Source organism: Budorcas taxicolor, chromosome 19 (assembly GCF_023091745.1).
Source record: "Budorcas taxicolor isolate Tak-1 chromosome 19, Takin1.1, whole genome shotgun sequence".
In the NCBI taxonomy this organism is placed as follows: Eukaryota; Metazoa; Chordata; class Mammalia; order Artiodactyla; family Bovidae; genus Budorcas; species Budorcas taxicolor.
This window is the reverse complement of record NC_068928.1, coordinates 8,599,362-8,626,904: the sequence shown is the minus strand read 5'-3', so window position 1 is coordinate 8,626,904 and position 27,543 is coordinate 8,599,362. Positions and strand designations below refer to the sequence as shown.

The window sequence follows — 27,543 nt, the reverse complement described above, 5'->3', positions numbered from 1 at the left end:
GCAAATTAAAGAAAAGCAGCAGCAGAAAACCCTATGGCGGGTCTCTTGCTTCTTACCTATTCATTAAGGAAGCATTGAGTTCTAGGAGGCACCTGCACAAGGGTTTATTTCCCGCCCCTACCTCCCTCAACCAGCGCGCTAAATCTGGAGCTCTGATGAGAAGATCCTCTGTGGTCATGTAGGGTGATCAGGCTTAGGAAATGATTTCACTTTGTTCAGGTCTGAGATTAGTTTCGGTTTCAGGCTGTACCAGGAGCTGAGAGAGAGAGCCTGAGCTAGAGCGAGGGAGAGGAGGAGGAGGCTGCTGGGAGAGCCTCACCATTGGCTGCCACAAGTGGCAAGGTGGGCGGGCAGGGAACTCCTGCGCTGAGCACGGAGAGGAGGAAGATGAATCAGAGATACAGTCAGGGGAGGCAGCCATTGAGCATCTCTGTGTCTATGGACCGGGCAGCAGCCTATGACGGTATCAGCAGCTGTGTGTAGGGCAAAAGCCGGCACAGTTACAGGACTTCTGACCCGGGGCTGCGAGGTCGTACGGAAGCTGTAAAACACAGACTACCTGGATGGAGTGGGTTTTGCATGAGCAGATGCCAAGCTCAGAGGAAAGCCAGGCGTCAGTGTGCCACAAACCCTTCTTATACCCGTATCTTTACAACTTGCGTTCTCTTGCATTTGAGTTTCCCTTTTTAAAAAAATAAAGACAAATGAAGGTTTTAGAGCTGATAGTTGAGAACCTGCAGACTTTTGCGAGTGGGTGCATCCTTTAAGATGCTGCCTTCAAGCTGTCGTTTCTCCTTGAGACGGTTTGCGGCCAGTCTGGTGGTTTCACAGGGCGTCATTATCTCAGAAAATCAGTGCCTTCCCTCCCCTGACTGGCTCTGGGTGCAGCAGACACAGATGTTTCATCCCACCCGAGCAGTGTTACAGCACCATTGCATTTTATTCCTCCAAGTCATAAATTCATTTTATTGCTGAAAGAGAGAAGCATTGAATTTTAGAGCCAGGAAGGATTTTGAAGATCATCGAGACTGCTCCTAGAGGAATTTGTGGTCCTGGGTCATTAAGCACCTTGAAAAAGAACTACAGAATGTAGTTAAAAACTCTGAGTCAGACTGCCTGTGTTTGAATCCACCTTTGCTAGTTGCTGCTGTGTTCTTGGGGCAAGTTAACTCAATTTCTGAGTCTTAGTTTCCTGAACCATTCAATGGGAGTGATAATATCCCCTAATTGTTGCTGCTGCTAAGTCACTTTGGTCATGTCCAACTCTGTGCGACCCCATAGATGGAGGCCCACCAGGCTCCCCCATCCCTGGGATTCTCCAGGCAAGAACACTGGAGTAGGTTGCCATTTCCTTCTCCAATGCATGAAAGTGAAAAGTGAAAGTGAAGTTGCTCAGTCCTGTCCGACTCTTCACGACCCCATGGACTGCAGCCTACCAGGCTCCTCCATCCACGGGATTTTCCAGGCAAGAGTACTGGAGTGGGGTGCCATTGCCTTCTCTGCTAATTGTTGCTAGTGAGGATCAAATACTCGTTAAGCATTAGCACAGTGCTTGGCAAATCAAGTTCTCAATAAATGTTAGCTACTGCTAACATTTGTTATTATCCTCATTTCATGAAATCATATCATCATCAGTGGCTAGTTGCTGTTAGAGCCAGGGCTATAGTGCTAAACTCTTTATAATATTAGTTTTCTCCAGCATGGCCATGCAGTGATTTAATCACAGTCTTGAAACACACACAGAGCAGTGGTGAAAGTACTTATGTAGAAATCTAATGCATAAACATTCATAAAAGAAATGGGCTCAATCCATGTATTAGATATAGTTAGACTGTGGGCATGAGGGCATGTATTTAACAAATAATCTGTGTCCACAGACACCCTTTATAGTGTTTAGAGGTTTCCTAAATGCCAGAATGGTTACCTCTGCTGGAAAGGTTCGGGAGTTCTTCGAAGTTTTTGTTGAACTCTCCTCAAATTGGAAACATCCATTTCAATGAGTTGTGATGGCAAGCAGGCTTTTGGGTGTAATGGAAATATTTCTGTAGCCTGGCTGCTGTTTATCAAGGGTGAAGACAGTGCATGTTTTTAAAAACTATGGGCTTGGCAGAAGTCCACAGGTCTTAGGCCAGGCCAGCACAAATGCCTTCCCAAATGATTTGCACTGACCTTTTTTGCAAATTGCTGACAGCCTGGGAGCCTCCCAAGGGAGGCTGAAATATTGTTGAGGGGGGTGTCATCCTTGGCCTTGAGGTGTTTTTTGACACTTTTGATGGGGTGGCATAAGGCTGCTTTGGTATATTTTCTTGGAATATGAAAACAAATGGAAATTAATTTTGTTTGGCAAATCCTGCAACATTCCCTTGTGATATTGCCACTCTCTGGGGCTTACAGAATCGATATCTGTTTTTGATGCTGATCCATGGGACTTCTCAAATTTCCGTGCCTGAGGGAGAGAGCTTGTTAGAGTGTGAAATTTGTGAGTGTGTGATTCAGAGTCCAAGATGAGAGATCCAGTCTGAGCTCTACTGTGTGTCGACTGTCATCCTGAGCAGATCACTTAATTTCTTGGTTTGTACTTTTCTTGAGTTTAATCTGTTATTGTACCCACAACAACAAATGGATTTTGAACACATCTGTTAACCAGAGCTGGTAATAAGAGCCGCTATTGCACTAGATGGGGCTTCCCAGGTGGCACTAGTGGGAAAGAACCCGCTTGCCAATACAGGAGATGTAAGAGACACGGGTTCGATCCCTGGGTTGGGAAGATCCCCTGGAGAAGGGCATGGCAACCCACTCCAGTATTCTTGCCTGGTGAATCCCCACGGACAGAAGAGCCTGGTGGGCTACAGTCCATAGGGTCGCATAGAGTTGGAACGACTGAAGCAACTTAGCATGCATGCATGCATTGCGTTAGTTGGCTGTGACATTTTGGTTACCTACTTATTGCATGCCAGTCACCTCTCTGTGCATTTTAAGAGGATATATTTATTTACTCAGCCCACTATGTGTACAGTAGTATTTACCACTTTGCAGATGAGGGGATGGAGACTCAGAGGGCTAAGTCAGCATGCCCAAAGGCACACAGTCAGGTAAGGAGGAACGGGGGTCTGAACCCTGAAGCCCAGGCTGCTGACTCTGTGGACGGTGTTTCTAAGACGGCTGTGTTGCCGTACGGTACTTCTTGCTCTTCCACTGTTCCTCTGTTGTTTGATGAGCCGAGGGAGGGATAAGCTGAGCCTGGTGGTAGATTAAGTGTACAGATCACAGTGTTGGAAAGAATGAGGAGACAGAGCGTATGAGAGCTTTTTTTGGAGTTATAGGGAAACAGCTGTTTCTAAGTTTGGGACAAAGCCGAAGAGCACTGGCCCAGACAGAGAAGGACATTTTCTCGGTGGCTTTTTGCTCTCTGCTCTGAGGGGCTGCTCTGTGGATTTAAGGGCCATGTGTCTCTTTGCTTTCCTATCACATTTTGTTGGGAAGCCTGTCTTTCCGTTCCAGCCCTCAGCTGTGACAGCTTCAGAAACTTAGAAAACTGCCATAGATACGGATAGCAAATTCTTGAGACATGAAAGGGAAGGTGAAGGATGGGCTTGTTAGTGGAAATTCTTCTTTGTTTTTGTATTTCTGTGAACCTCTATGGGGGTGAGCCATGGAGTAGCTTGTGCTCAAAGGAGAGAGAATTGAGAACTTGGGTGACTTTCTTCTCAGGAGTTGTCTTAATAAGAGAATGGATCATCCTAGTAGCTTTCATCTTGGAAAAGAGAGCGGGTGCGAGTGGGTGCGATGGTATTTGACGGAAACCAGAGGCCTTCTGTGTGTGTCGTCCCAGGGCAGAGCTGGGCCGACACAAGGGTCTCGGTGGCTTGAGCCGAGGGTGGGGGGCCCCAGGGGCTTTGGGAAGGGCTGCCGGCTTTGTGGCACTGCTGCCTCCAGCCCTCTCCAGCCCTGAGAGGCTCTGGGGAAGGAATAGGCCCTATGAGAGAAATGGATTGGGGGTTGGGTATGCATCAGTTTTCAGTGGGGCTTCCCAGGTGGCTGAATAATAAAGAATCCACCTGCCAGTGTAGGAGGGTTTGATCCCTGGGTCGGGAAGATCCCCGGAGGAGGAGATGGCTTCCCACTCCAGTATCCTTGCCTGGAGAATTCCATGGACAGAGAGCCTGGGGGGCTGCAGTCCATGCGGTCGCAGTCAGTTGTGCCTGAGTGTACACTCACGCATTTTTAAAATGCAAACCACTGGTGAAATTCATACATAGCAGTGGTAACTTTGAGGATATTAATGTAAAAATTCATCCCGTACAACTGGACAACACAAACATAATTTTTGATCTTTAGGGATGTGAATGGCTACTCCGACTCCACCCCTTGAAGGGGGTGGGGCGGGGCCCTCCCTGTGTGTGTTAGTACCTGGTTCCCCTGGTACATTTTGGGGGACCTCTTGTCTTCTTCTAGAACTAAAAAAGGAAGCTTCCAGGTCCTGGAGTCACCCTGTTTGTCTCTGAGTTTGTGAGGAAGCTGCAGGGCACATCCTTCTCTGACCCACTCTCTGTGACCTTTCTGCGGACTCTCTTTTGGATCATGAGCTGAGTCTGGGGTCCCCAGAGGAAGGCGAAGTCCACTTGGGAGGGAGGGATTGCAGGAAGACTCCCTCAGACCAGCCACCCAGTTTAGGGATGGTGACAGGGTGGTTGTGTTTTCAGACTTCCTTTGATCTCATGGCACAGTTTACCCAGAGTGGTTGTGTTTCTCCACAAGGCCCCACTGCCACTGTTTTGCCTCATTTTCCTTCCTTCCCCAGCTATCAGCAGCAGACACTTTTTAAAAAAAGGAAATAGGTATTTGGCTGTGTTGGGCCCTGGTTGTGGCTTGCGGGACCTTTCCTTGCAATGCACTGACTCTCTAGTTATGGGGCATGGGCTCAGTTCCTCCGAGACATGTGGAACCTTCCCGGACCAGAGATCAAACCCACGTCCCCTGCATTACAAGGCAGAAGTCCCAGTGCCTACTGTTCTTACACTGCTCCTGTGTGTAAGAGGATTTACTCATGTCAAACATTTCACTTCAGTTATTTAATTTAGTCCTGTACCAAACCTATACGCCAGGGATTATTGTCTTTTTAGATGGGGGAACTGAGGCTGAGGGCTAAGTAACTTGTCCAAGTAATAGCTACTTACTGTGTGGGATTTTTTTTTCTTTGTTTTACAGTTTATGATAAAAAGTTTCAAGTATACCCAAATTTAGAGAAGCTAGTACAGTACGTTCCCATGGACCCATTAGCAAACTTCTTCACTCTTTGTGGAGAAGCCCCCACTCTGGTGCTTCTGGGGGTGCAGCATAGAGCAGATACCTTTGTGTGAATTAGAAGAAAGGAGGCTTTCTCCAGGGTTCACAACTGAGTGAGCCGAGCATAGGCGGATTCACCCCATCTGCCCCTACGGGTGGACCCTCTGTGTAGTGAACAGCCCACATAACTGTATGTGATGGCTCTGCCTGCCTCACTTCTCTTCTCATTTAGCTTTTGACACGAAGAGTCCAGAGTGATTTCTCTGGTTGGCCCTCAATTATAAGGGATGGGGGAAGAAAGCTCAGGTGTTGGGGACTTCTGGGGCTAGAATAAATTAAGCAGGGGGGTAATTCCAGAGGAGATACTCTGGCTGCAGAGGAGGGTGAGGGCGAATAAGCTGTGTCTTTTATTGCTCCTGTTTTTCTGCCAGCCACCTGCTCTATTTGATGGCTCTTCCCTGATGCCTTCTCCGTTCTGTTCTGTGCCCAGGGCAAGGGAGGCACTTGTATGTGTCCACGTGGCTGGCAGGGGGGCAGCTGGTAGAGCCCAGGGTATGAAAACTTGGTGTGGACTCAGTCTTGGCTGCCGCCCTCCTGGAGTCGCTGGGACAAGCTGTCTTTGCCTTCTGGCAGCTTACCTTTTCTTGGGGTGCAGTTGAGCCAGTGGCCCAGGGGGAGGTCCTGCCTTCACGCCTGCAGAACTGCTCCTTTTAGTCTCAAAGTCTGGTCTGTGGGTCACCAGATAGGGGCCGTCTTGAAGAGAGAAATTGGGTCTTTTTTTTTTTTTTTACTGTGCTCTTGTGAAGAGTTGACTCATTGGAAAAGACTCTGATGCTGGGAGGGATTGGGGGCAGGAGGAGAAGGGGACGACAGAAGATGAGATGGCTGGATGGCATCACTGACTCGATGGACATGAGTTTGGGTGAACTCCGGGAGTTGGTGATGGACAGGGAGGCCTGGCGTGCTGCGATTCATGGGGTCGCAAAGAGTCGGACACGACTGAGCGACTGAACTGAACTGTGCTCTTGGCTGTACCCGTTACAGCGCCTAGTCTTGGGGCGCTAGGAGTATTTGTTAAACAAATGAATGTTAGACAATTCAAGCATCCTGCAGACCAGAGAAATGTGCTGAAGAGCCCCGGTTGAGTGTTTTACGTGTTTCAGTTGGGAGAGTAGCTGCACTATTCTGCAGTAATAATCAAACTCTGACATTGCAGCGGCTTGACACAACTACGTTCCATATGTGCTCATAGGAAGTCTGACGTGAGTTAGGCAGTCCTCCCCCCATCTGTAGTCACATCATCTGGAATATGGGGCCATCACAGCTCCCCAGCCCCTGGCTTTTAACTGCCTTACCAAGGAACTGACACCTATTACTTCTATGCACATTTAATTGGTCAGAACTTCTCACATGGCTCCAACCTAACTGTAAAGGAGGCTGGGAAGTGTAGAGGGGTAAAGGGTTGTCTTCATGGTTTCAAAGGAGAGGATTTTGTTTTGTTTTGTTTTTTGATAGGTAAGAAGGGAATTTATTCAGATTTGGAGAGAAGCACACTCCACAGATAGAGTGTGGGCCATCACAGAGGGCGCGTGCTGCCTGTATTTCTTATCTCTGGTTTTAGTCCATTAGAGTGCCTACAGCCTCATCAATTATCGTCAGTTGTCATATTTTTTTAAAAACACTAACAAGAAGGAAACACCTGCCGCTTTCTTTAATCCAGGGAAGAAGGCAAGAAATGGCCGAAGGGGAGTCACACGGCAGGTATTTTAACCTCTCCGTTATTACATTTTTGGGGATTCCCTGGTGGCTCAGAGGTTAAAGCATCTGCCTGTAATGCAGGAGACCTGGGTTCGATCCCTGGGTCAGGAAGATCCCGGAGAAAGAAATGGCAACCCACTCCAGTATTCTTGCCTGGAGAATCCCATGGACACAGGAGCCTGGTGGGCTACAGTCCACGGGGTTGCAAAGAGTCGGACACGACTTCACTTTCACTTTCACTTTTATTACATTTAATCTTGTGATAATCATTTAGTCACTCCACCTGTGTGAGCCTCTTTCCTCATCTGCAAAAGGAGGATAATTATCCAACCCATCTGTTAGTTCAGACTCTACTGACTGCAAGTAACAGAAACCAACTTGAGCTATTTGAAGCCAAGGAGAATGCAAGAATCAACGGCAGGAAATACCGTGGGCCTCCCTAGTGCCTGGAACTGCAGGATGCCACTGCTTCTGTGGATGTATGCTAGATGTCATGGGTCCTCAGCCCCCAGATATACCCATTTTCCTTCGAGAAACATCAGACTGGATTGTATTTCAGACCTTTGATGCAGATTCCTGAGAGAAGAATCTGATTGGTCCCTTACTGTCGGTTGTCTCCTGCTGGTCCAATCAGGGATGGCCAGGAGCACATAGTCATATAGTACCTCCTGGCTTGGGCCCTTTCCCCAGTGAATGTGGGTGGGGGCAGTCCTCAAAAAAGGTGCTGATGCTTACCTGGTTCAAGAGTTGTTGAGCTGACTGGATGACTGTAAGAGAGCTTTGAGAACTATTAATATAAAGTGCTGCATAAATATGAGCTGGCAGGGTGGTGTGTTAGGAATCTTGGAGATTGCACTGCCCTGAAGAGGGGTGGGAGAGATTATATTGCCGTGAGAGGGAATTTAAGTTTTGTTGGAGGCAGGGGAGCTGTTTGTTGGAAAGTCATGGAGCAGAGACTGAAGGAAGTGGACGGGACTAGCATGGTACATTGCTTGGGTCACGCTATGTTTATAGGCCATTAGACCATAACGTTGTAAAAGGAGTACTCTGAGTGTGTTTTCACCTCTGTAGTTGAAACTGCAATTGTGGAAATGATGTTAGTCCAGATTATGGCTCTTTAGTCCTTGTCTGAGAAGGCAATGGCACGCCACTCCAGTATTCTTGCCTGGAAAATCCCATGGATGGAGGAGCCTGGTAGGCTGCAGTCCATGGGGTTGCTAAGAGTCGGACACGACTGAGCGACTTCACTTTGACTCTTCACTTTCATGCATTGGAGAAGGAAATGGCAGCCCACTCCAGTGTTCTTGCCTGGAGAATCCCAGGGACGGGGGAGCCTGGTGGGCTGCCGTCTATGGGGTCACGCAGAGTCGGACACGACTGAAGCAACTTAGCAGCAGCAGTCCTTGTCTGACACGGTCCCAGTGGGCTGACTATGAGCAAGTCATGTCACTTTCCCTGGGCTGAGTTGGTTCCACTCTTTGAAGATGTCCATGTAACGTGGGGATTAAGGCACGAAGTCTGGAAAGAGACGGTTGGGTCTGCATCCTCACCATTCACTTGCTAGCTGTATGACCTGGGGCCATCTCCTAACCTCCTCCAGTCTGTGTCCTCACTTGTGACAGGCGGATATTCATAGTACCTACCTCATAAGGTTATTGTGCCAGTTACATGAGATGAAGGCTCGGTAAAATATCAGCTAGTGTGGTTAAGGGAAGCCAAAGCTGCCGGCTGCCAGGGACCCGTGGCCAGTGCGGTAACACTCTGTGCTCAGTAATCTTGAGTCAGAGCGAACACGAGGCCTTCAGGGGGTGGGTGGGACGCTGGAGGGGCCTGGGGACCCGCCACTAGAGGCAGGCTACGGGCCGGCGCTCGCGGCTTTCCAATAATGCAGTTCCTCCCTGGAGACTGCGCCGCCCCCGCCCCTCGCAGCCGCTTCTGGGCTGGCGGTCGGCTGGGTTCAGGAAGTTCAGCGGCCCCTTCCCTGCAGTCTTGGGAGGTCCTGGGTCTCAAACCAGAGCCAGGTTTAGGATTAAACTGCTTCCCGTGGTGAAACGGCAGTTTCACCTCTTCAAACAATTTTGAAGATCTCTTCAAAAAATAAATGAAACCCCCCCAGACCACAGGACGGATTGAGGGCTGAATTATTCAGGCGTCCTGCTGGCTCCTCGGGACGCGGGGGCCGGGGACCGAGGGCCCGGCGCGCCCTCAGGCTGCGTCCCTGCGCCGCCCGCCCGGCAGCCCCGGCCGCGGGGCCCGGCGCGGCGACTGCCAGGGACACGCGGCCCGAGGCAGGGCGAGGCGGCAGGGCCGGAGGGCGGCAGGGCCGGAGGGCGGCAGGGCCGGAGGGCGGCAGGGCCGGAGGGCGGCAGGGCCGGAGGGCGGCAGGGCCGGAGGGCGGCAGGGCGAGCCGACGCCGCGTTCGGCCCCTCGGGGCGGCGCCTTCTGACGGCTGAGGGGCGCAGGGGCCGGGCAGGGCCGCGGGGAGGGCCTGGACGGGTGTCCGGGCGCCGCGCCGCCTCCCCGCCGGAGGGCCGTGGCCATGGCAACCCGGCCGGCCGCGGCGGCGCGGGCTCTCAAAGGCGGCCTTGTTCCCGGCGGGGGCCCTCCAGGCGCGGGCAGGGAGCGGCCGCGCGGAGGGCCGGCCTGCGGCGGAGGAAGTGCCGATCCGCCGCCGCCTCCCTCCCCGGCTCGTTTCCCGGAGGCCCGGGTTTCCAGAGCTCCTTCTGGAGAATGAAGAGAACCCTCAGCAGGAGGATGTGTTCAGGCGACAGTGTGTGTGTGTGTTTCTGTGTGTGTGTTTCTGTGTGTGTGTGTGTTTCTGGGTGTAACTGAGAGGAAGTAAGAAAGCTTGGGGGGAAAAAATCACTATCTTGCTGGCCTCGTAGAATGGAAGAGTCTGGTGCCTTCGAGTTTAGCAAGCTAGCCAGTGCCACCGGAAGCAGCTCTTTAAGACTCACTCACCCTTTTGGCAATGAATATCAAAGGAGAAAATATCAGAGAAAATACCAAGTCACTCATTAGATGTAACCTAACCACATGGCGATTTACATCTTTATGTATTAGCTAGTGAATTTTGGTGAGAACGCTGATCTTGAGAGCTTGAATAGCCTTTGCTGTCTTGGGGGGAAGCTTGGCCCCTGGGATTTCCCACCCTTTGTTTAGTCTTCAGTGTTGAAAGTGAAAGTGTTAGTCCCCTAGCTGTATGGGACTCTCTGTGACCCCTTGGACTGTAGCCCGCCAGGCTCTTCTGTCCATGGAATTCCGCAGGCAAGAATACTGGATGGCTTGCCATTCCCTTCTCCAGAGGATCTTCCCCACCCAGGGATGGAATCCTCGTCTCCTGCATCACCGGCAGATTCCTCACCGACTGAGCCACCAGGGAAGCCCAAGTATAAAAACTGGGAAGGATGGCATGTTTGCTCTCTGAGCAGCTTGTGAGTGACGAATGCATTTCCACTTCAGGCTGCTAGGGGTTAGGAGCCAGATCTTCTTCCTTGACACCTTATCGCTGTTTGGCTTTCTCGGAAGAGGTGGCCTGCAGGGGTAGCCTCAGGTGTGGGGAGTTTGGGAGGCAGGACGTGAACTTGACTGCATCCCGTCAACACTGGCCAGGCCACTGTCAATCAGTTCTCCAGATCCTCCTGGAGAACCCTTGAAGCAAGGTGTGGGGAAAGATTCTTGCCTTTGGGTCTCAGAAAAAGGCTAGTTCTGGGCCTGAGTTTAATTCTGAGTCATGATCAGCCCGAGGGAAACAGCACTTTCAGGTAGACTGGATTTTCTACCGTTGTGGCTGTGCCTTGGCCTCATGCCTTCCATTCTGGCCAAGAAAGGTGGAGAGGGGTCAATAAACTTGAGTACTCATAGGCGGGCACCCTGGCCATTTAGCAAAGGGTCCTCACACCCAAGCGACAGCACGGAGGGGGGCTCCTTCAGAGGCTGGGCACTGAAACCAAAGTCAGGCGGCTGGACTCTCACTGGCCCCCTCCTCTGTCCCCTCCTCCTGGTGACGCTTGGAAGATGGTGTTAGTAGATTATTCTTGTCATATACAGTTGAGTCTGGAGGAGATGGTGCTACCTGTAGTGGCTTCTTCATCTAGTGGGGGTGGAGAGGGCTCAAGAAGTTTGTAGGCTCTTCTGATTAGCATGAAATAGGTGCTGCATGGAGCATTGTCTAGAGTTCCCGACTGAGCTACCAGGGAAGCCCAAGTATAAAGATTGGGAAGGATGGCATGTTTGCTGTCTAAGCAGCTTGTGAGTGACGAATGCATTTCCACTCCGGGCTGCTGGGGGTGGGGGGGAGGCAGTTCATGCTTCTGCAGAAATTCCATCTAGTGGATGAACCAACCAGCACATTAAAGGAACATAAAGGGCCTGTAAAGTGATAGACATTCTTGTTTACTTGTAGAATCTTAGACCAGAATTAGAATGTGTGTGAGGTGGGCCCAGGCGTGGGTGAGTCAGAAGCTCCCCAGGTGTTTCTTACGCACAGCCAGGGTTTCAGGCCATCCCCCAGTGCAGTGTTGACAAACAGGGATGGTTTTGTCCCCCTGGGAGACATTGGCAGTGTCTGGAGATGTTTTCGGCTGTCACAAGTACTGACAGGAGTGAGAGCATCTTGTAGGGAAGTAGCACACAGCAGGGTTTGGAGGTAGGAGAATGTGGTTGGGGTTTGCAAAGAAGAAAGCGGTTCGTGGTTTCAGCGAGTCAGCTGAGATCCGGAGTTGGTTTTTCAGCCTGGTTCTCCCCAGTGTGGGTTGTGTCTTGTCCAGGCACTTTTGGTTCAGACATCAAGCCCCGCTGGCTGTGTTTGCTGTGTGTGTCAGTAACCCTCAGGCCCTGTTGTGACGGAGATGAAGGAGCTGGTGTCAAGTACCATCAGCCTCAAGGGCCCAGCCCCACCCTGGGGACCGCTTTTCCCTGAGTCCATGCATGAGGGAAAGCTGCTGCGCAGAAGCTCGGCTTCCTCCTGGCTCCAGGAACAGGCCCTTTGCCTGAGTTGATGGAGTCATGGCCCCATTAGTCATTTATTCCCTGCCTCTTAGAAAAGGGTGAGTAAGTAGCCCTTGTCGATCAGGCCCATCGTGGGACCAGGCTCGTGGCAGTTGGTCCAAATATATTTTTGAATGAAAGAGTGAATCCCTAATGAGTGGGAGATCTGAACCTTTTATTGTGAATTGCCCCGTTAATAAGTACGCGTTGGGCCATAAGTTAAATTAGGAGAGACAGAGTGGTAATAAGAAGGACAGTCTCTACAGTCAAGAATTTCCAGGGAATTGGACAGGTAACCTGAAGCAAGTGGAAACTTCCCATTTCCCTCTGGAGTGGCCACTGAGGAGCCATTTCTGCCCTCTGAGGGTGACCCAAAAGTGCATGTGTGGTGATCCTCCCAGGACGCCACTGTCCGAGATCCAGCCACAGGATGGGATGAGCAGAGCCAAGGCAGGAAGCACAGTTGTCTCTGTGTGTATGTGTGTGTGTGAGCTTCTTTTGCTTAACGTGGTATTCTTGAAATTCATCCATGTTGCTGTATGTATAAAGTGTATGCATGTGTCATCCATGTTGCTGTATGTATAAAGTACCTGTGTGTGTTCTCTTTTATTGCTGACTAGTCGTCTTCCATTGAATTAAGAATCCACAATTTCTTTTTTTTTTTTTTAAGACAGGAAGAGCACCTCAAAGAGAAATAGACTTCTCTGAAAAAGCCTGAAATGCTCTTTTTCAGAATCTATGAATTTATGTGTTTGTTTATGGGCTGTGCTAGGTCTTAGTTGCTGTGTAGGCTTTGCTCTGGTGGCTGTACAAGGGCTTCTCACTGCGGTGGCTTTGTTTATTGTGGAGCCCCAGCTCTGCAGCGTGCGGGCTTCAGTAACTGCAGCACTCAGGCTCAGGAGTTGCCGTTTCCAGGCCCCAGAGCACAGGCTCAGTCGTTGTGGCCCATGGGCTTAGTTGCTCCTCGGAATGAGGGATCTTCCTGGTCCAGGGATTGAATGCATGTCTCCTACATCAGCATGAGGATTCTTTACCACCGAGCCACCAGGGAAGCCGCAGGAAGCACAGTTTAATCAGAATACCTCCTTTTCTCTGGTCTGGTTATAGGTAGCAAATGCTTCAGAGCTGCTTTTCTCTGCCTTTGAGGCCTTGTGTCTGCAACTCAGGAGAAAAGGGGCCTGGTGTCCCAGGCTCGGGCTAGGGTGGGGAAGGTGTGTTTCTGAGGTTGCCTATGATAGGAGCCCGGTCCCATGCAGGCGTCCCGCCCTCTCACAGCCAGCCCCAGGGGCTGTGCCTGTTCTTGGGCCAGTTGCTGGGTTCTGGCTGGCTTTGTCCGGTGGAGCTCCCGGTTCCACCTTGTCTGCTCCTGAGTGATGTGCAGTTAGAACCTTGCTCCTTGATGTCAGGTCCCCAGACCAGCAGTACCCATGCCTCCTGGTTAGAAATGGAGAGTCTTGGGCCCCGCTTGAACTGCCCACATCAGCCTGCATTTTAACAAGATGCCCAGGTGATGTGTGGGCATGTAAAAGCTTGAGGAGTGCCTGCTAGAAGCCTGTTCTGGAGGAGGCACCTGGGAGAATGGCCTCTTTTGAGCAGCATAGGTGCTGTGTTTGTAGAGGGCTTTAGGACAGTGTTTCTCAAACTCTGAGGTGAAGGACCAGTGGTTTATTTCGTTCATCTGGGGACGGGTATGTGCCCCAGTGAGCATGACCATCACAAGTCTGACATGCCGGGGCTGGTCTGTAGAGACAAGTCTGCCGTCACACGCTCGAGTGTGTAACTATCAAGTTTCTGGAACTTCCCTAAAGCCTTCTTTATTCTCTCTTCCTGTACTTATCTCCCCAAGGACCTACAACTAACAGTTTGGTCTGCAGATCTGCTTTAAGTGATCTTGTTCTCGGGTCCCATCGTCAGGGTCGGACAGACTTGAATCCTGGTTCTGTTACTTCCTCGCTGTGTGTTCTTGGGCAGCTGTTTAACCTCTCTGAGTCTTAATTTTGTCATCTGTGAGTCAGAGATAATAGTGCCCATGCCTCACAGGGTTGGAGTTAGGGATAGATGAGGAAGCGTGGGTGAAGCCTGGAGTGCATACTTGATCACGTGCTGCTCTATGCTTAGTCGCTCAGTCGTGTCTGACTCTTTGTGACCCCGTGGACTGTAGCCCACCAGGCTCCTCTGTTCATTGGGGATTCTCCAGGCAAGAATGCTGGAGTGGGTTGCCGTCTCTTCCTCAAGGGAATGTTCCCAAACCAGAGACTGAACCCAGGTCTCCCGCATTGCAGGCAGATTCTTGACCATTCGAGCCACCAGGGAAGCCTGAGAATACTGGAGTGGTTAGCCTATCCTTTCTCCAGGGGATCTTTCTGACCCAGGAATGGAACCGAGGTCTCCTGCATTGCAGGCGGTTTCTTTACCAGCTGAGCTACCGGGGGAGCTCATGCTTGATAATATTGGCTGTCAAATGTGGGCAACAGCACCGTTGTTATTGGTTGCTGTCTTGGAGCATCTGAAAATGAGGACAGTGGCCCCAGTTAAGGGGTACCATTAGTTTTAAAAATATTTATTTATTTGGCTGTGCTGGGCTGTTAGTTATGGTATGCAGGATCTTTTTAGTTGCGGCATGTGAGATCTAGTTCCCAGCCCAAGATGGAACCTGGGCCCCCTGCATTGGGAGTGTGGAGTCTTAGCCACTGGACCACCAGGAAAGTCCTTGGACACCATTGTTTTTATGAATAGACAGACAGTGGTCTTTGCATATGTAGCAAATTCGTTTGGAACAGAAACTTTCTTCCCCCTGTGAATTTCTGATAGTCTGGGACTGCTTTTAAAATATTTTCCGCCATGTGAATTCAAGCAAGAATTGGGACAGTGCTGGAACTTGTTTTTCAGTGACTGAAAGAAGTAAAAAAAAAAAAGCTAGGTAGGAAATCCCTTTCATCCTCAGGGCTGGTCTGTTCACCTCTCTCCTCCCCTACAATGTGTCTCTTGGATACTCTCTGCCAAGCAGGCCAAGGGGATTTTCAGTGCGAAGTTGCCTAATGCTAAACTGCCAGCACATCCTCTACTTCTGGAGAAACTCAGCTTCCCTCTTGGCTGTTTCATTAGCATGTAAGGAAGTGAAGTGAAAAAGCAGAGGGCTCAAGTTAAAAGATCTGTGTCCTGGGGTCAACTTAGCAAATCACTGATTGGGGTATCACCTCATTGGCCCACATTTGTTAACCTCTTTTTGGGTTCCAGACCCCTTTTATAATCTAAAGAGAACTTTGACACCCACCTTTACCCTGAAAAGTGCATTCACACCCAAACACATTAAACTGTGCATTTTATGTCCTTTGGGGTGGGGTGGGGGTAGGGGGGATTCATGGACCTCATGGAAACTTCAAGGATTCTTGACTAAGCAGCTCCACAAGGCTCGTTTCTCATGAGCTAGAACATCCAGGTGGCAAGTTTTGGAGTCAGAGTGCAGGAGTCTGAATCATTCCTCTGCTGCTTGCTGCCTTGTTGAGCTTGGGTAAATTCATTATCTCCTCCAAGCCTCAGTTTCCCCATCTGTGAAGTCAGGACAAGAACAGTACTTATCTCACTGGGTAGTTGTGAAACTAGGTGAGGTAGCGTTTGGCAGATGTCTATGTTGTGTAATTAGTGTTTGGCCTACAGAATGGCCCACTGCCCCCTGGAGGAATCCCCCCTTGGTGGCGAGAACTTGTGCCATCCTTGTTTGAGAGCGGACAGAGAGACCATGAGGTTTTCCTTGGGATGGGTGGGGAGTGGCTCCTCGACACACCTCTGGGAAATTTGGAGACCTGGACAGCTTTGGAGTGAGGCTCCTAGAAGCCCTGTTGGCCCAGCTGCTCCTGTTCAATAATTTCCATGTGCCGTTGTTGGTTTTGGCTCCGGGCTCAAGAGCCCTGCCTCAGGAGCTTCCTTGAAACTAGACGCCAGACCCATAGGAGCAGGGAGGGGGAAGGAAGAATGAAGACGCAGACCTTTTCTCCCTCCTTAATTAACTCCGACTCTCTTGCTGCCTGGGCTTTCAGTCTGTCTGCAGCCCCAGCAATTAGTGGGAGTGTTAACTGGGGTCAGGGCCGAGGCTGGGCTTCAGGGAACTCCCAGGACGGTGCCGGGGGAGGAGGGAAGTGCCCGTCTCCTGGAATGAGGGCTTCACCTCTGGCTGTCCGGGCCGCTGCCCCCTTTGAGGTGAGCCGCCTCCAGCTCCAGCCCCACACTCAGGCTCGGCTGTCCCGTCCCGAGATGGGCTGGAGCTAAGGGATTCCAAACCAAGGGCCCCCGCCCACCGGGCCCTAATTGCATTAACTCACAAAGCAGGGGTGGCCACCCTGCCTGTCCCCAAGAACAATCGCGTCCTGTTCTCACGGCCTGTTTTCCCCCAGCTGCTCCTCCCTTTCATCTCAGCGTCTTTCCCAGGGACGCTGGGCTCATTCCCGGGAGACCGGCATGTGCTTTCTAACCTTCTTCCTTCTTCCTGGTCTCGCTGGTTTTGTGTATCCCTTTCACTCCCCTCTGGTTCAGGAGCCCCCTCCTGTGTTCCTATCCAGTCCTGATTTTAGACTGTGTGGGTGAAGGGTTTGAAAAAAAAGGTTAATGCGTCTGTTTTTGCTTCTCATTTGCATGTTGTCATGAGAGGGGAGCAAAATGCCCCCACTTTATTATTTAGTTTTTATAATATTTTATTTACTTATTTAGCTGTGCTGGGTCTTAGTTGTAGCACACGGGATCTTGTCACTGCGGTATATGGGATCCAGTTCCCTGACCAGGGGTTGAATTCCCCTGCATTGGGAGCACAGTCTTGGCCGCTGGACCACCAGGGAAGCCCCCATAATGCCCACACTTTGTAATGATGCTCCACTAGTCATACGGTATCTTCTGTTGGTTTAGAATATGATAGTTTTAGGAGTATCATCACAGAAATGTTTTTCATGAATCCACACACATTTTGATGCAACAGCAAGGCTGGGAAGCGCTTTCACCTAATTTAGGGGAGGGAAGGGGCTTGTCACCAGCCCCACGGCTAGGAAGTCACAGAACAGGGACAAAACCCTGGTCTGACACTCAAGGCCTTCCTGCCTCCTTGGCTTCCTGAGGGTAGGCCTTTTTCACTCCACCCCAGGGTCTCCGGGCGCAGATGCCGGCAGCAGAGGACATCCGGGGGCCCCGTCAGCGATGGTGAACTCGAGCTCCTTGCCGTGAGCTGTGAGTAAGGAAGCAGCATTTCGGATCTCTCTTACTCTCTCTCCTCCCCAGTTTCAAGGGACAAGGACGTCACTTTTCTCCTGTTTTACTGTTGCAATTATTCCAGGTGCTTAGTCCTTTAAAGTCTCCAGAGAAGGTGCTTCCCTAGTCCTGTCCCCATTCCGGTGGCCCCCAGTCCAGGCCCCCAGCACAGGTACCCGACCCTGTGACCCTGGAGACTTCTCGGTCAGCAGGACCTGTGTGGGCTCCTTTCTGGACTGGGGCTGCCCTGCCCAGCTGGTGACTGGCCTGCAGCCCCAGCCTCAGGCTGGGCCCCGAGCCCGGGCGGCTGGGTGACCGCCTGGCCCCCTGGAGAGGAGCCTTGCTCGCAGAGCCCAGCCTGCTGCAGGCGGTGCAGCCCCCGTAATTGGTGTTGTTTTGACAACAGCTGGTGCCTCCCTTCACTTTAAACGCCTTTCCTCTTTCACATTTTCGCGGGGCTCAGGGACCTGCCTTCTGCCTCCCGCCAGCCTTCCCAGGAGGCTCCTGAGCCCCATATGGTAAAGCGCGTCCCTCTTACATCCTCGCGCTGGCAGGCTTTGTGGCACAGGCAGGAATCCTCATCAGCCAGGGGTCTCCAAGGGACCCTGGAGCCCTCGGTGGCAACTGTCTTCTGCCCCCTCGCCTGGGGCAGGGCACCTGTCTGGACTGTTTCAGTAGGCATCTTTCACCAGAATCCTTTAGAGCACTTTGAGGGCAAATGGGCTTTTCGTTATGTTCCCTGGCTTCTCCGATGGTTCAGATGGTAAAGAATCTGCCTGCCATGTAGGAGACCCAGGTTCAATCCCTGGGTGGGGAAGATCCCCTGGAAAAGGAAATAGAAACCCACTCCAGTATTCTTGCCTGGAGAATCCCATGGACAGAGGAGCCTGGTGGGCTACAGTCCATGGGGTCATGAGCAGTCGGGCACGACTGAGTGACTAACACACACATATGCACACTGGAGAATTAAGCCCCCTGGGAAGGGTCCCTTACTGGCCTGCTGGCCCACGCATGAGCACCGATGCCCGGGGGCCTTGGACTGCAGCCATACCCGTGTGGTCTCATTGCTGTGGGCTGCCCACGCTGGGGCTGCGCCATCCCAGAAAGGCTTCATCCTGACCCCTCAGACACATGGACTTCAGTCAGAATGCGCTCCTCTCGTAAATCAACTGTACTTCAACCTAAAAAAAAAGTGCTCTGCTTACCCCTGTGTAGTTTGTATTCTCATAAAAAAAAGGGAGGGGGGAAATGCTTAATTTCCTACAGAGATTGTTCTGGTAATTTAAATATTGCCACCAATTTGGGCTTCTCCGTGGCACCAGTGGCAGAGAACGTACCTGCCAACGCAGGAGACATATGGGATGCGTGTTCAGCCCCTGGGTGGGGAAGAGCCCCTGGAGGAGGTCAGGGCAACATACTCCAGTATTTTTGCCTAGAGAATCCCCATGGACAGAGGAGCCTGGCGGGCGACAGTCCCTGGGGTCTCAAAGAGTCAGACACCACTGAAGCGACTTGGCACACACACACCGATAACATTTGATTATATTTCCCTCTGTTCTTGTTATTTTTTAAATTTGTATAGCTTCTTAAAATTAATTGTAATCTTACCGATTACATACTTGAAAAGCTTTGTATGTAGTTTTTTCATGTAACACTGTAGAATGAGCATTTTTAATGACACGGTGTGGTTTTAAAATATTTTCAGTGACTGTATCATTGTTTCCTTGTGTATTCCCTACTGTTGACCACCCCCACTCCCAGCTCCTCTGGAAGCCTCAGGACTTTGTGGAGCATGACATCAGGAGCCATTGTTGGATTTGCATGGGCGTAATATGAATCCAGAGTTGCCTGAGTGCTGGGAGGGGGGGCCTGGGGCCCCGTGGGACGGAGGCTCCCAGCATGGCCCCTTCAGCCTTCGGTGCCAGAGCCCTTGAAGTGTGGGGCACTCGTTCGAACAGGCTGTGTCTGTCTCAGGAGCCTTCTGTGGTTTATACAGAGGTAAGGCTTGGGTACAGGTTCAGGCTGGCTCTCAAGGCCCATCAGTTGGGTTTCATTTCCAGCCTTGGGCCTGGCCTGGTGGCCCAGGTGCCAGGAGCAGGTAGCTGTGACCCAGCTCAGTCTCCTTCCTTGAGCTGTTGGCTTTTTGGACGCTTGCTCTATCCCATAGCCAGGGCCTTCTTCTGAAGGTCTGTCAGGGGCCATGCACCCTGCCCAGGAGGGCTTGGAGACTGCAGGGGCCTGGGCTCAGCCGCCTGAATGGCAGGACAGACACCAGCCTTTTCTCCCAGTATCTCTTAACTATACTTCTGATGAGGATAATGACAAGTAATAACTATGATGCTAATAAGCATCATCCTTTCAGTTCTGTTGATTTATACCCTTTCCCCTTTGTCGTGAAGGGGTTAAGTTGAGACATTGAGAGATTTAAGAGTTTGGAGCTTGGCTTCCAGTCCTGGCTCTGTCCTCTGTAAGTTCCATTGTCACGTATCCACCGAGCCTCTGTTTCCTCATCTGCACAATGGCAGCAATGATGCCTGACTTGCCGAGTTGATGGGAGGATTTCTGTAAAATTCTCTGGCATGTAGTTGGTGACCAGTCAGTGTCATTTTGACGATGTTGTTCAGGGTCACAAAATATGCCAACCTCAAAGCCAGAGGGACTTGTCTGCCCAGTCCCTACCCTGCTCAAGTTTCCCTGGAGTCCCTTCAACCGTGAACTTACCTCGCCAGCTCCAGGCAGGAAGCTTTCCTGCTTGGCTGATCAGAGGAGGCTGGCCCAGCAGAGCTGTGATTGTTTTCAGCTGCTTCTGGATGGAACGTCCTGCCAAGTCGCCCTGCTAAGTCGCCCTGCTCCACTTCACCCCGCTAATCTGAGTGAAGGTAACTTAGGACCCTTTCCTTCTGCCTTTCCCCTCAGACAGTGTTGAGAAGGCAACTCCAAGTGAATGCAGGGTGTGGTGCCACGATTCAGTGTCTTTGTGGCCACACTTGTCTGCAGGCTCTTGTTAGATCATCCCCCACTCTGCCCCACCTCCCACCGCCAAAAAAAAACAGCATGAAGCCAAAGAGAGTCATTTGGGGACAGCCTCTAGTTCTGAGTTCTTGTGCCCCAGTCTGAGGCCATTTAGTTGGCTGTCTGCTTTCAGGACGCTGTGAGCTCTAGCCTGGCTAGACAGAGCTTGCCTTTGAGACTTCCAGAGAAGAATCTTATAAACTTTTCAGCCATCTGCCCAAGACCTTGAGTTTTGAGTGCCATTCCTCCTGAGGCCATGAACCAGTGGCGTCACCAGGGGGCTAGATGGCAATACAGAATCTTCAGGCCTCAGACCAAACCTCTACTGAGTTGGAGCTTGCATTTTATAGCAAGACCCTTAGGAGATTTGTGTGCATGTTAAAGGTTGAGAAGCACAGATTAGAGCACACTTGCCAACCACAGGTGCACACTGGAATCACCTGCTGCTGCTGCTGCTAAGTCGCTTCAGTCATGTCCGACTCTGTGCGACCCCATAGATGGCAGCCCACCAGGCTCCCCCGTCCCTGGAATTCTCCAGGCAAGAACACTGGAATGGGTTGCCATTGCCTTCTCCAATGCAAGAAAGTGAAAAGTGAAAGTGAAGTCACTCAGTCGTGTCTGACTCTTAGCGACCCCATGGACTTCAGCCTACCAGGTTCCTCCGTCCATGGGATTTTCCAGACAAGAGTACTGGAGTGGGATGCCATTGCCTTCTCCGCTGGAATCACCTGGAGAGCTGTAAAAAAGGAACTGATTTCCTAGGTCCTAGTCCAGACCACTGAATCAGAGTCACTGAGGATAAGATCTAGGCATTGGCATTTAAAAAACAAACAAACCCAAAAACTTCCTAGGTGATTCTGATGTGCAGTTGGAGTGGAGAACTGATATAGCCACATCCTTGTCTTTGGGATGGATGGTCCTGAATGAGACGATCATGATAGTAACTCTAAGAGTTGCTATGTACTGAGCTCCTACTCCACATGAAAGGCTTTATTCTTATCTGGAATCTTCTTCCAAACCTGAAGCTTTGAGGACTGAAGGTCAGAGAGGTGACGTTAGGTGCCTTAGGCCATGTAAGTATTGTGGCTGGAACTGTCTGCCTGGAGGCTTCTTTTGCAGTGACTTCACTGTAACTGAAGCTCATAATGGTTTCGAAGGGCATGGTTCTTGGAAAATCTGCCCGGGGATTCTTTTCTTTCTCAGTCTCAATGAGACCTTCAGACTGTGTGGTTTCAGGATCGTCCAGTTTGAGAAAAAGCACACCAGCTTTTAGTCTTCAGAATTATGAGTCTCTTAGAGGAAGGGTTTGGGGGTGAGGTCAAGGACAGACATGTTGCAAAGGAATGATGGGAAAATCTTAAGGAAAAGGACATATTGCCAAAGGTCATAGAGAACCTGACCCCCCTTATTTATTTTAAGCTAGCCGTGCGGGTCGGAGTAAGTCCCTTTATCCCTGTGGACCCAAACTCCACCCTTCCTCCCCCAGGGGGGACTCGCTGCTCTTTCCAGTTCTGCAAAGCTGAGTTCTAAGATAAAAGTGGGGAAACTAAGGCATTGGCCAGACAGAACCAAACTCTGGGCCCTTGAGCAGCTGGGGGCCAGTGCTGGAGCCGTGCTGGGAAGGCATGGAGAGCCCGGCAGAGTGGAGCGTCCACGACCCAGGAAGAACCCTGACACCGCCTCACCGGTCCTGAGCCTGCAGAGAAACCTGGCGAGGAGCAGAGAGAATGAGAAACAGCCCTTTCTTTTTGTGTTTTGAACCTCATCCAAACCTAACTTTTAAGTTCGAATAAGGATTTGAAAATCAGTCTGGGGCTCCCTCGGACGCTAAATCCAGGTTACTGTGTGTGTCTTCCTTATAAAGTCATGGACTGTCTGTGTTTGGGGAATGGAATGAGTGAGGGGGAAGGTTTCACTGCTTTCTTTCCTGGCTTTTCCTTTCAAGAAACACAGCACCCTGCCCTTCACATGGGCCTCTGGTGCTTGTTGATGCACGATTGGTCCCTGCAGCCACTCTGGGAGCCTAGAAGGGTGTGGGGGGGGACCCCCATTTATGCAGGGAAATCGCGGGCCCAGAGATGCCAAATGAGGGCCCTGAGGTCCTGAGGCAAATGCAGGGCACAGTCTGGCCTTGAATCTGGATCTTTTGATTCCAAGCCTACACTCCTTTTCCTCCATTGTACTTCCCTAGGGTCCCCCTTCCTGGCCTTCCAGGGGACCATCAGTTGCCTCCTGTAGACATAGCTCATGAAATACCATCAATTTCCAGTGATCTGGAGTGTGTTTTTTGTTATATTTCTTCATTTTTTTGGCTACAAGGCATGTGGGATCCCAGCTCCCCAACCAGAGTTAGAACCTATTGGAAGATGAAGGCTTAACCACCAGGCTGCCAGGGAAGTCCTCCGGAGTGTGTTTTAAAACATGCTTCTAAGAAAATTATGTAACCAATATACAACTCCATTCCTTTCATTAAAAATTTCAAATAATTCAAATGGTCCCCCTTTGACCACCTCTTCTCCCCGTCTCACACCACTCCTCAGAGGTAGCTGCTGATGACACTTTGATGTGAGTCCTCCTAGCCCTTTTTAAAACATGGATTTTGCATATGTTCAGTTCAGTTCAGTTGCTCAGTTGTGTTCGACTCTCTGCAACCCCATGGACTGTAGCACTCCAGGCCTCCCTGTCCATCACCAACTCCTGGAATTTATTCAAACTCATGTCCATTGAGTCTGTGATGCCACCCAACCATCTCATCCTCTATCATCCCCTTCTCCTGAAGGAAAGATTGCCTTCAATCTTTCCCAGCATCAGTGTCTTTTCCAATGAGTCAGCTTTTCGCATCAGGTGGCCATAGTATTGGAGTTTCAGCTTCAGCATCAGTCCTTCCAGTGAATATTCAGGACTGATTTCCTTTACGATGGACTGGTTGGATCTCCTTGCTGTCCAAGGGACTCTCAAGAGTCTTCTCCAACAGCTCAGTTCAAAGGCATCAATTCTTCGGCATGTGTTACTGATGGATTATTGTAATCTCTAACTATCTTGCTTGCTTTAATTGCCAGCTGTGTGCGTGTGCGTGTGGAGAAAGCAAATATTCTAACATTACCTTCAGCAAGATAAAACCAGGATGTAGATCAGCTGGGCTGTTGGTTTAGAGCAGTATGTCTCTAGCTTGGATGTGCATGGGGTAGGAATCATGCATCGATTTTGCTAGAACGCAGATTCTGATTCCATAGGTTATGGAGTAGGCGCTGGGATCCTGAATTTCTTCGAGGCTCTCGGTGCAGACGCTGCCAGTTGGAGACCACTGTTTGAGCAGAGTGAGTTGACAGCAAATGCTCTAGAAATGAACAAACCCACCGATCCTTGTGGCTTCCCTGGCGGCTCAGGTGATAGAGTCTGCCTGCAATACAGGAGACTCAGCTTTGATCCCTTGGTTGGGAATATCCCCTGAAGAAGGGCATGTCTACCCACTCCAGTATTGCCTAAAGAATTATCTGGACAGAGAAGCCTGGCAGGCTAGAGTCCATGGAGTCGCAAAGGGTCAGACACAACTGAGCGACTAACACTTTCACTTTCATTGGACCTTAAGGGCTTTCCTGGTGGCTCAGCGGTAAAGAATCCACTTGCAATGCAGGGGTCACAGGAAAGAGACATGGCAACCCCCTCCAGTATTCTTGCCTGAAGAATCCCATGGACAGAGGAGCCTGGCTGGCTACAATCCATAGGTTCACAAGGAGTCAGACACAACTGAAGCGACTTAGCACGCACACACGTTGGACCCTAAATGCTTGGCAAGTATGTAAGCTTTCTGTGCTTGTAAACTGGGAGGATGAGAAGGACGCTCCACCCGTAAGACTGATGTGCAAACAAAATGAACGAGGCCTGTGAAACACCTAGTCCAGTGCCTGGCACACAGTGGATGCTCAGTAAGTATGAGTGATTAGCATCGTCTGGAGACAAAGACCATAAAGTTGTCCAAGCCAGACAGAAAACACTTGCTGGTTGGCTACTATTTGGGGCTATTTCTGTAGTGCACTTCTCCGTTATTCATTTAATATTATCATCATCACCATATCAGGATTTTTAATATGTCTCTTGTGGTATTATTCCCATGAGCTTATGGGTAACTTTATCTCAGCGAGTGTGTGTAAGTTTACCAGATCCACACAGCTAAGAAGTAGCAGAAATAAACTCACACCCAGGTGTTAGGTGTAACGCTTGCCGTGTCCCTTGCAGCTGCCTTCTCCTGAGAATCTATTACACTCATGGCCCAGTGGGTGGTGTGGAAGTTACAGCCTCTGAGTATGGCTCCAGGGAGGGAAAGACACAGGCTTAAAACTGTTTTTGCTCTCACAGCTGTCAAAAGAATAAAAACAACAGCAACAACCAAAAGCTGTATCCCCTTACGTGTGGGTGTGTTGAGTTGTTCAGTCATGTCCAACTCTTTGTGACTCCGTGGACTGTAGCCTGCCACGCCCCTCTGTCCGTGGAATTCTCCAGGTAAGAGTCCTGGAGTGGGTTGTCATTTCCTACTTTAGGGGATCTTCCCAACCCAGGGATCGAACCCGAGCCTCTTACGTCTCCTGCGTTGGCAGGCCGCTGTGCCCCCTGGGAAGCCCCATACACTGAAAAATTCACATTAACATTTTTTTCTCATAAGTTTACGTAGAGAGTATTTCCTGGCTTATTGTATGTCATATGCTTCAAATGTATGTTCATGAAAGCCTAGAATGGCAAATTCAGTTCACACGGTTGTGGAAAATGTCTCCTGTAGCTCTTAATTTGCAAGGCCAGATCTTGCCATCAGACGATGAGCCAAATCATGCTTTGTGTTAGAAAAAGTCTGACTCCATTGTTTGATTCAAATGAATGTGTTAAGCAAGCACCCCTGTGTCGGCTTCCTTGCTTCCTAATTCTAATCCCGGAATACCCAGATGGGTATGCATGGGAGAGTCGGTCTTGGTAAGATGAGGCCAGCTCCCTTCTCAGTGTCCATCCTCAGGAGACTCCTTCCAGGAGCGCTGCATTCTTGAGTTGTCCCTCTGTCTGGTCAAAGTGCCAGGGCAAAGCCGGCATGGCCTTTCTTTTGGGAAGTCTTGAGGAGGGCCACCTTGAAAGAGAACCGGTGGGCTCAGATGGTTCCCAGTACATCGATACCAAAGGATACCACGGGGATGTGGAGGTTCTGGAAACTGATTCCCTGAAGGCCTGCCATGTCAGGGAGTTAAATTTCGCAGATGCACCTTGGTGGGCAGACCATTGACCAGATGCCTCCTGGACAGGCTGCCCTGGGTTGTGGCTCTGTGAACATTACCTTGCTCACTTCAAAGCCTGTGGCTCTTTGGGAATCTTGAGCCCGAACCTCCCAGGGTCTCCCTGGTGACAACCCTGGCCCTTGGCCGGTGTTTCTTCCCAGGTCCTTGCAGTTAGCTAGCAGGGGCACCGAGGCTGCAGTAGTGAGTGGCAGAGCGGCACACTGAAGCCTGGGCCTGCTGAGTGGCTTCATGGCCCCAGAGCAGTCCACATACCCCACCAGAAAAGCTGGGTGCCATCCCAGGGGGGTGATCACAAAGCAAACCAGCCTTGGGTGTGTCAGAACTGGTCCTCTGAGCTCATCCCCTGCCTCAGGGCAACTCCCTTGCATTCTCCTCCTCGGCATCTTTGTGAAACGGGCTGATGCGGCAGGCATTTAGCCTTCAGAGACCTTGAAGTTGGGCAGACCTTTGTTTTTGAATCCTGGCTTTGTCACTTACTAGCTGTGTGACCAAGTTACATGCTTCTGTGTGCCTGTGTCCACATGGGTAAATGGGCAATGACAGTGTCTCTCTCATGGGCTGGTTGAGGGGATACAGGAGACGATGGCTAGTGGGCACACTCAGGAGATAGTCTTGCCGTGGTTACACTTGTTCCTTGTAGGAATTAGCCAAAAGACAGGGTGGCATGAAGGCCTGGTTGAGACTCTCCGAGGGCAGGGCGCCCCTCCCTGGGATGGCACCACGTGCACAGAGGTGCTTCGTGAGTGTCACCTGATAAAGGGCAGAGCGGGTCCTGCCACCTGCTGAGCTCCCTGCTGGCCTCCTGCCTTCTTGCTCTCCTAGAGGAAAAGGCCACCCCTGATTGCTTGCTGCTTTATCTGCAGCCTGAGGGCTCTGGGGTCCACCCTGTGGGGACCTGATGGAAGCCTTGCTGCCTGGTCTCCCCGGTTGGGCCCTTTCTGGGGGATGGGCTGCAGGCTCTCAAGCCTTCTGTCTGAAAGCTGCCTTGGTTGGATTTCCCGAGGGCCTCTCCCGGCAAATGTTTTAGAAGCAGAGTCGACTCCATCCCCTGTGCCTTCCCCGCAGGAATTTTGTCATCTTGTCTAAACCGACTTTCAGCTGGAGCTCAGTCTCTCCTCCTCCGCCCCAGAGGAGTAAATAAAGAAACAAAACAGTGCTCCTGTGCACCTTGGGATCTGCCCCTTGCAAGGAATCTCTTTGTCAAGCAAAGAATCCTTTTGTAAAGTGAATAATGACTCACTTTGGACTCCGGTTGGGATTTTTTTGTTGTTGTTCAGGGTCTTTCTCAAGAGTGGGGCCCTGGCTAATTTGTAGGCTTGGGGGCGGGCGGAGTGGGGTGGCGGCAGGCCACCGCGTCCCTCGCAGCAGCTGAAAGCGCGCTCGGTTTGGCTGCTGATCTTCTGATTACCCTTCTTTCTTCCAGTGTCTTCCTGTCAGGGCTCTGGCCCACCGACATCGATCACGCAGGCCCGGAAGGTGGTGACGGTTTGTGTTTCTTGCTGTTTTGTTCCTTTGCTTCACTGATCTCGTCTCCATGGAAACAGGCGCAGCCTTTGTGTTCCTTTTGCTTTGGGCAAATCGATGCCAACTGGGGATTTTTCTTTGCTCTCCACCTTCTTTGGGATCAAAGGGAAAGGTGGGGGCCAGGCAGGAGGACCTGCCGCGGCCTGGAGCTCCTGGAGTGGGGGGCTCCTCCCCCAGGGACCATGGGGTCAGTCCTCCAGTCGGGGACCCCTGCCTGGCCTGATCTGTGTGGGGGTGCTGTGCCGTGAGTGTCATGAGGTCCCGGGTGGAGCACGTGCACTGTGGTTCATGGACACTCAGCACCCCCACCCCGGGTCCCCTCAACTCAGAGGTGGCTACTGGCCACTGGGAACAGGAGGCTGGTGGGAAAGCCGCTCCTGCTGGCAGGAACTTTGGGCGAGGCCTTTAACCTTTCCAGGGCTTGGTTTCTCGTGAGAGGGTGGAGAGGTTTTGAACCCCTTTGGTC

At 51.0% G+C, this 27,543-nt stretch overlaps 1 protein-coding gene across 3 annotated transcripts in view; it reads left to right on the top strand.

Moving 5' to 3' along the window:
• The window catches only part of CUEDC1 (CUE domain containing 1), an 84,424-nt gene that overhangs the window by 6,403 nt on the left and 50,478 nt on the right, over nt 1–27,543 (top strand). The window contains exon 1 of one of the 3 annotated variants that reach the window (XM_052658563.1): nt 17,169–17,244. The exons of 1 other annotated variant lie outside the window; for it this stretch is intronic. The gene's annotated coding sequence lies outside the window, so the exon portion shown is untranslated. Of the gene's footprint in view, nt 1–17,168; nt 17,245–23,529; nt 23,595–27,543 lie in introns of those variants that run through there. One more of the 3 variants, XM_052658562.1, reaches the window with a different exon arrangement.